An 8,851-nucleotide genomic window follows, 5' to 3' on the forward strand; every position below is an offset into this window, starting at 1 on the left:
AAACAGATCATCCAAGTAAGTAATTAATACCAAGAAACCGAGTTAATCGATCCTACATAAGGTATCTGAAGCCTTAGCTGATCTGGATTGGATACTCGCAATGCAAGAGAAGCTGAACCAGTTTGAAGCACTCAAAGTCTGGATATTGGTACCTCATCCCAACAATAAGACGATTATCGGTACAAAATGGGTATTCAAGAACAAAAAGGATGAAGACGGCATTGTTGTCAGAAATAAGGCCCGACTCGTCGTTAAAGGATACAATCAACAAGAAAGCATTGACTACGATGAAACTTTTGCCCCGGTAGCAAGGATCGAAGTAATACGGATGTTTCTGGCGTACGCCGCACACAAGAATTTCAAGTGTACCAGATGGACGTCAAGACAGCATTCCTATATGGTCTTTCATGGGATCGTATTCACGTGCAAGTACGATTATGCGCTCATAATATGGAATGAACTAGTGGAGCTCGTCAACGCTAAAATATTTTCGTCTAAAGCCAGAAAGTTCATGCCGTTTCAACGATTTCTGAAACTCTTTATAAAAGTCATGATGAACTCAAACGAAGATATTTCGGCCAGGTCAAACAGTGAAATGGGGCCGACGTTTGTCATATCTCGAATTTGGCAACATACCGAAGTTGAAGATTTGGACTCCGTCATGGAAATTCCATCCGATCTTTTTGCCTTCACTGATCAGAGGGCTTAGTGTGTTGTAGACTATAGACGAGTGATGGATCCTATAATTTAGCCAGAACTGGTTAAACTTACCCCAGGATCACCCCATGCCTCAGCTAAGAGAGAGGGTATAGTTGTAGGTGAGAGTGTTCAGGAACATGGGTTACCTGAACAGGGCTGTGCGTTGAGGGAAAATGTAATTGAGAGGGGTGATGAGGAGTGAGGAGCCTCTGATCAGCATAGTACTTCATCAGATAGTACTTCCTTGACTGCTTCAAGTTTGGAAGATACAATATCCGACAACCAGGCAGCTTTCGGTGATGACAATGACAATGATGAAGATGATGCTGACAACCCTGCTCAACCGATTCTTTCTCAGAATATTCAAATAGGAGCAGTGGTTGATAATATTGATGAGCTTTTTCCAGAGTTTGAAGCTCCACAGACTTGTCCAAGTCTGCATTCTCTATCGTTTAATGTTGATGATTTTGGAGCCAGACCTGATGACTATGATCGTATGCTGGAAGATTTGTCAGATATTCCAGTAGAAGGAGGTGATGAGGGAGCTGAAGTTGAAAATGCTGAGAGGTTGAGTGGAAGAGAAGCAGAAAAATATGGTGAGTGTGATAGTGGAGCACAAAATCAAGATCAAGCTCCTATCCCAGCTGAAACACATAGCCGGGCACCTACATCTGCTATCGACATTCATCCGTTGAATGTTGGTATTGAAGAAGACATAGCTAGCCTAGCTATGCACTTGCACACCCAACCCGACCACTCAACTGGTTCTCAACAACCAGTTGTTTCATTTCAACATGGGGATATAGCACATACGCTATCTACTTCTCACTCGAAGAAAGTAGATATTGAAATAAGTAGGCCGCTGCCCCAGCCTACTACTTCGATTCTGTGCACCTCGAGTCTAGAGCCGATACACTTAGGTACACAAGAGTCTTGAGCATCTGTTGCTCCCATTGCGGTTCTTAGTGAACTCGTCGGAACGACCAGAGTAGTGTCTTTTGACCAACCATAAGGACCGGTCGAAAGTCCTACAAGTGCTACCATTTTGCCAATACTAAACGTAGGCACAACAGTTTACTCAACTGTTGTCTCAACTGGTAATCTAAGTGATCCAGGGGTGAGCTTACCAGACTTCGTGTCAAGGGAATATTTGGACGGTGCCCTAAAGGCTATTCAAGATAACATGGATGCTCAGATTGCTAGTCTCAAAATATTGTTGAAGGGGAAGGAGCAAGTAGAAGAAGATCAACCATCTGCGCCATCACCATCGCCTGTACCTGAGCCTTCGACGGTACAAGAGCAATCGGTGGACGAACTCAAATCATTATTGTATGCTAAACTGATGTTATCCCAAAACCCTGATGCGGAAGATGTAGATTTGATTGGGCTCCTTAGACAGCAAATTGATGAAAACCCCACAGTTCGAGCCTCAAAGTTTTTGGCCTTTCAGGATGTGGTTGCTTCTATCTTCACCAAAGTTAGTAAGTTAATCACATCAAACACTCAAGTTCTTAAAAGTTCAATTGATGCCCTCTTCGAATGGGTATCTATCCTAGAATAGACTTGCCGAGCTCAGGCCACCTCACTCAAATGAAGGCATGATGATCCGGACGATCCTGATCATCATGAGGGGGAGAGAAAAAGACAAAGGGTGGCTGAGTCGTCTGCTCACGCTCTAAGTGTTGAAAGAGAGCCATCTACTCAAGACGTTAACGTAGAACGTTCTGTTCCTGAGTCTACAAGGGAAAGAACTAGCGAGCCAATTATTGTGGAAGATGATGAAGTATTGGAGACAAATCCATCGATCGAGCCAATGGTTGAAAAGCCAGCGGACTCCATGGTAGGAACAAGGCTGTTATTGGATTTGTTGGCCAATGTTGGTTTTAATGATGTTTTTGCTACGGTATTGGGTAGATAACAGGATTTCGAAAAAGATATTGATAATATTGACAAATCATTTGGGTTATATTTTGACTTTGAAGCTGACATCAATGAAGAAGACCCAGTATTCCAATTTCAGGGTGATCGTTAGACATTGCCTGAACCTTCCACTACAGTTGAAGTTGGTGCGTCCGATACTCCAAGAGCGGTATTTGATCCGACCGAGATATTTACAAGGAATTATGTGCCATTTGCAATACGAGCTAACTTTCCAGGCTATGACAGGGCAAGAATCAGAGAGCCTTATCTTGAAGACATCTATTTTGGCATCTTCCTTCGGCACCGCAAAGCTCTAAATGCTGATAAGATTCTTGGTATTCATAAGGAATCTAAAGACTATCGTTTCGAGTATAAGCACTTCCTCAAAGCCAAGCGTCTCTCGATCAGTCAAGTTGGGTCCAAACATCGAGTTGTGTCAATTAAACAAATTAATGCTCAAATACTTTTCAAAGTCTGGTATCCAGTATTCACAGTGACACGACAAGATGGTAAGGTCTGGGTGTTTAGTGAAGCTGACTTCTCAAACTTGTATTTAGAAGATCTGGAGCATATGTACCACGAAATCCGGAATATGACGAGCATAAAAGGATTTCTGGTGGCTCTTAATACGATCAAAAGGTAGTGACTTCTGGATGGAGAGCGATAGATTGAGGGTGATGGAGAGCGAATGGTAGTGAACCCTCATAACATATCAGTAATCAGAGTTTGAATCGTCATTTTGGTAATCGATGAGTTGAGAAACTGAATCGTCGGATGAGGGATGAACAGATGAGAGTGTATGGAGTCTTGGGAATATAATCGCCCGAGATTTAAATTGAATCGTTGCTTTGGGATGAGCGATAGGGATGAACAACATGGTTAAATTGTACTCTATGCATAAAATAGTAGTACTCTATGCATTAGGACTTGTTTTTAAGACTTTAAGTTTTTGTGGATCAAAATGTATTACCTTATGCATTTAAGGTTGTTTTTAAGACTTTCATGAAATCTAGTTTATAAGGTTGTATAGATAACACAAGATCTTTTTTTTATTAACATGGATATCCAACCCGCTATGCGAGCCGACTAATCCCACCTGCTTTGCAGATGGCTTGGAGTCATCGCATTTGGAATTCCGTGGCCATAAGAGGATTTTTATTCCTCCTTGGATTTGAACTTGGGACCTCCAGGTACTTTTGACCGTTGGAGCCAAGCTAACACAAGATCTTTGGTAAGCTTTTGTATGAAAACCAAATTTGTAAATAACAGGGAGCAATAGTTTTGAGGTCACCCGGATGCTTTCTATTCCTGCTACTATGGTTGTAGCAGCAACAACAATCTTTCTATTGCTAAGACACAAGATATATCCATATAGATTTTGAATTTATTAGTCATTTCATTCGCAGCACCGTAGTCTATGATCCAGGCATCTGTATGCTCACTACCTAAAGCATTCAATCTATGAAAAGTAAGAGCCTTACATGAAAGTATCAACGAATATATGCCCTAACTCGTTGATTGAGAATTGCTAGTCATTTTTTTGTGGTTCCCAACATACGTCTAATCATCTCATCCATGCTAAATCCTCCAAGCACTTGAGTTGGATCTTAAAACGCCACCTGAGCATATCTTTGTTGGCCATCTTTCTGTCCCCATTCACGACTGTTTGCAGATGGTTTTCCATATAATTTCCAACATTGTTCTCTGGTGTTTTCAAGTTTATGCGGTATGCACACCAACTCTTCATGAATCCTTTTGCCATTGATCTTGTCAGCAACAGCTTCCTCGAGTACCAAAACCTAAGTTTTAACGCTTACAACCGCAAATGGTGTTACATCATCTACAATTCATTCTCATCTATGTATACAATTTTCTGCTATGATACACAAGGAAGTCTACAAATAATTCCCCAACTTTAGAAATAGATTTGACCGTCCTACCCCTAATTTCCCTTGAAATTCTCTAAAATCACTTATCTGATATATCCTACACTTCTTTCTTGTTTCCCTTCTCGTTTCTTATAGTATCAATGACAGTACGATGGTATTTCAGGCAAGACTGAATCTGGAGTTCCTCATTTTCTCAGTTGTCCTTATTTTTCCTTTTAATATGTTGGCTTCATGCATGACTCAAGTGCATTCATGAATAGATGAATTGTAAGTGACTTGAATATAACAACAACGGAAACCAATTCATTGTTTTATGTGAGATTATGAGATAATCAAAGCATTGTGAAAGGATCCATGATCCATCTATGTGGTTACAAGGTAATGCACATTGGTAAGTTATTTATAAAGTAACGAGATCAAGTGTTTTGTTAGGAAAGTTATTTCAAAGGGCTCTGTCGAGCTTCTAATGTTCACTCCATGTTGCAATATGAAAAACCAATGCACCTTACATAAGGTTTAGTCGTGTGAACATTTTATCCTATTAATCAATGGGGACATATATATATATTTATTAACAACTTGATAATTGAATGTTATACTATAGGACATAGAATTATTTAACACGCATGTTGTACTCTTTCACGAGTTTCTTGTCTCATACGTCAAACCAAGATCCTTTCACTTTATTAATTTAATGCAATCGCAAGATCTTAGTATCCTACATCTTAAGGAAGCTCATAATCAACTAAGATTCCTCATCTCAGTCAGAATAATTTTTCCTTCAACTCTTCAAGTTTATTTTCTGCCAACACTTCTAGCAGAATATACAGAATGGGATCTGACCATATCAAGAGAAAGTTAAGAACTAAGAACACCATTCGTTCGGCTGGGTACCCAGGAGCCAAGGCCACAATAGCTCAAACTCAAATATGTATTAACTGAGTATTGCATGGCGGGTTATTTATAGTGTCCGGAGAAAAGAATATGATAATGGTATCTTCTAGGTTGTAGTAATACTCTTAAATAAAATCTAAGAATTCTCGCATATCATGGCTTAATGTTAMATAAACACTCGCTAACATTCAACCGATTTCCAGAAAAACAAAAAAGTAAATTCACAATGGAACTATAAACATGACTCATTTTACAAATAAAAGACTACCTTAACACGTAGATTTTTAGCATCAGAATCGTCGTCGTTATCCGGATTAAGTCCACCCGCCCCGCCCCACATTCCTATCTGCAAAGCAGTATTCCCCAATAAACAAATCACATCGCAAAACAATCAGAAAATTAGCGCCATCACGGAACAAAGCTAAGCAATCAAACAAGCGGCTTAGCAACAACAAGCATATAAACCTAATACAATTCAAAGTCATATTCAAACCTTTTCCCAGCTCGGAATCAATAAACTCAACGAATATAAGGTTATTGATGAAGGTTCTCAAATTAATGAAAGAACCAGCAAAACCCTAAATTAGAAAATTAATAATACCTGGAAGGGAGGAGGAGCAACCCATGGCATACGGTACAACAACTATTCTTGTAGATTTCTGTATATAGAGGTATTGTTCGTCGATCTGCGCAAGAACTTGAATTCTGGATGGGAGAAAGGGATTGTTTAATCTTGAATTAGTATCTTGAATTAGTTTACGGAAGCGTAGGTCGTCTGTTTTCCTCAGCTGGTTGTGTCTTGTTGCTGACGATAATATTATAAAACAAGGTTCGTGGTAAAATGAATAGCAGAGATTGAATTCAAAAGAAAAAGCGGTCAATTGTGGTAATTTTAGAAGTTCGAGAAGAGAAAGTAGGTTTGACTTGATTAGGATTTCGTTTTGACATAAGAATTTGTACATTATGCATAATAATTTGTAATTAAGAGATTTTTGAATTTCTTGCATAAAATGATGGTAATCTATGCTTTAAGAGTTGTTATTAAGATTTTGGTCTAAATGGTTATTAATGTAGTATATATATGTTAGTTGTGTACCCGCACAATGCGACGGGATGTAAAGATTGTACCAAGAACATTCAATTTATAAATATCAAATAATTGCAAGATATCTTTAAGATACTTGATAGTTCACATGTAAAGATTCTATCAAATTTTTCGCAATGCAACAAGATGTATTGTAATCCAAAAGTAAAAAATTAATCCAATTTGTGATTCAAAAAATTAGAAGAAAATTATCATTTAAATCTACTTTTTACAGCCAATTTTCAGTCAAAATACAAACCACCTTCAACGAAATAATTACCATTGCTTGCCATAACTTCTCATAAGAAAATAATAATAATAATTTAAAGGGTACGCGTGACTACGCACAGGAAGCTAGCAGCCACACACGTGCGATGTCTTAAGAACACAAATTATTTTCCGAAGGTAGAATCTGGGAGTAAAATGTACTCAGATCTTACCTCCACACGAGAAACAGCAACACGGGGAGAGGAGGGCAGATCCATGTTCTAGGGTGGTGGATGGTCCATATAAGAAAAGGACTAAAGTTTAGTAAGTGTCCTTTAAAGATGAAAAAGACATGGCATGAGTGACAGAGAGTATGTGTAGATTTCAAAACATGACAAGGATGAAATCTTGGATCAAAAAGAATTTACTGCACATCATAAATGTTTCTCATGAATACAAATACTTGGCTCTAAGAATGAAATCCCTGTAACAAACCAATTCCAACCATCTACTGCCTAAAGATCAGACACAAGTATGTAATAAAATGCAACAACCGAAAGAATCATATAATTTCTTAAGCTAATTAGGCTAAAGTTGAACCTTTAGAGGGTCTCCCTCCATCCCCTAGCTTTTCTTTTCTGGTGCATTCAGGCTCCCTACAAGCTACAGGTGATGACCACATGAATCGCCGTCTTCACTAACCGAGTAAGACTCTTGTTCATTGTCTCGTTCTTACCTGGTAAGATTTTTGGTCTTTGTCATATTCATCCGGTAAGTTAATATGACTTGGTAAGCGCTTAACCGGGTAAGCATTTGATAAACGGACCACTAAACTGTGATACTTAGATGGTAAAAAGTGCTGAATTTAATAACTGCAAATTGTTAAAAGTAAAGGAAGATGCAACAGACCTGGAATCAGAATTGCAATTGCAATTGTAGGGAAAGCAAGATGCGGCAGAGGAAGAGTGGTAGACGAAGGCTAAACACTAACAGTAGAAAATCAATGATAACTATCAAAAATGAAACATCACACATAAAAACAAAGCAAAGGCAAAAAGAAACGATTTTAAGGAATTCATTAACCTTTCCAGCCAATCGCCTCCTTATTCCATGAAAAGTTGTATAATGTGCTTTCTAGTGATGCAACTTACCTAAAAACGTTGATAGGATGATACATATAAGAACTTTGGGTTTGATAATTGAGCAAAAACAAACCAAATATATAAAAAATAACCATCACCTATAAATGGTCTTGGAGATGGTTCCATAGCAGGTTTGTAATAGTCAAAAACACCTACATAATGTTGGACGATAAATAAACTTCATAAGAATAAGGATATGCAAATTGATGCAAGTGCATAAATCTTATGCAACAATAACAAAGTCACATAGCCTAATCTGATACGAAACAAAGTGCTACTTGGATGGTACCACTTGATTGAAAATTTGTTAGCTTAAGCCATAATTTTGGGATTGCAACAGCAAAAAACTTTCCATTGCTAACCAATACTATAAAATGGTTTTACCTGACAGAACCTGCAACACAAAAATAGTAAAAGAACTATATGACAGGTAACTTTTTAAACCATCGACAAGATAATCTTTTATCCAGGTTCCACGCAAGAAAAGTACTTGGTAGAGCAAACAATGCAGAAAGGTATATTGGAGAAGAATAATGAAGTAAGGTATAGAAGTAATGATTTAACCTAGATGTGACCTTGAGTTGTTTAAAATTATGTATCATCATCAAGTGATTGCGGTTGAAAATAAATATAGTTACATATAAAACCAACCATGCAGCAAGGTTTAGTCTAACCTTCAACTGTGAACTACTTGTCGACCATAAAGGTTTTAATTCCAAGTCAGATTTTGCTTTAATAATACCACCTTCAAGCTTGTGGAAGCTGACACAGATTCCTAGGGACGAAACGAAATAACTTTGAGTCCAGCTGATGAAACAAATCAATAAAAGATAATTATTTATAAACCCATGAAGAAAAGAAGATTGGAACTTTAAAAGCATCTTAAATTACGGGAAGCTCATACAACATCAACCAATTAGTATCGATGGACCTAGCATCAGACATGTATGGGCACATTATTACTATCTAACAAACATTTTATTGAACAACAGTTCATCGAGGAAAAAAAATTAGAA

At 38.0% G+C, this 8,851-nt stretch overlaps 1 long non-coding RNA gene across 1 annotated transcript; it reads right to left on the minus strand.

Annotated features, from left to right (window-relative positions):
- Positions 1 to 7,103: 7,103 nt before the first annotated feature.
- Positions 7,104 to 8,573, minus strand: LOC112508115. Its single transcript, XR_003068611.1, has 5 exons — positions 8,510 to 8,573; positions 7,934 to 7,987; positions 7,777 to 7,844; positions 7,603 to 7,679; positions 7,104 to 7,429 (listed from the first exon to the last, which is right to left on the minus strand). It is a non-coding gene; the product is annotated as an uncharacterized LOC112508115 (long non-coding RNA).
- Positions 8,574 to 8,851: the final 278 nt, after the last annotated feature.

Source organism: Cynara cardunculus (assembly GCF_001531365.2).
Source record: "Cynara cardunculus var. scolymus isolate 2C chromosome LG 2, CcrdV1, whole genome shotgun sequence".
In the NCBI taxonomy this organism is placed as follows: domain Eukaryota; kingdom Viridiplantae; phylum Streptophyta; class Magnoliopsida; order Asterales; family Asteraceae; genus Cynara; species Cynara cardunculus.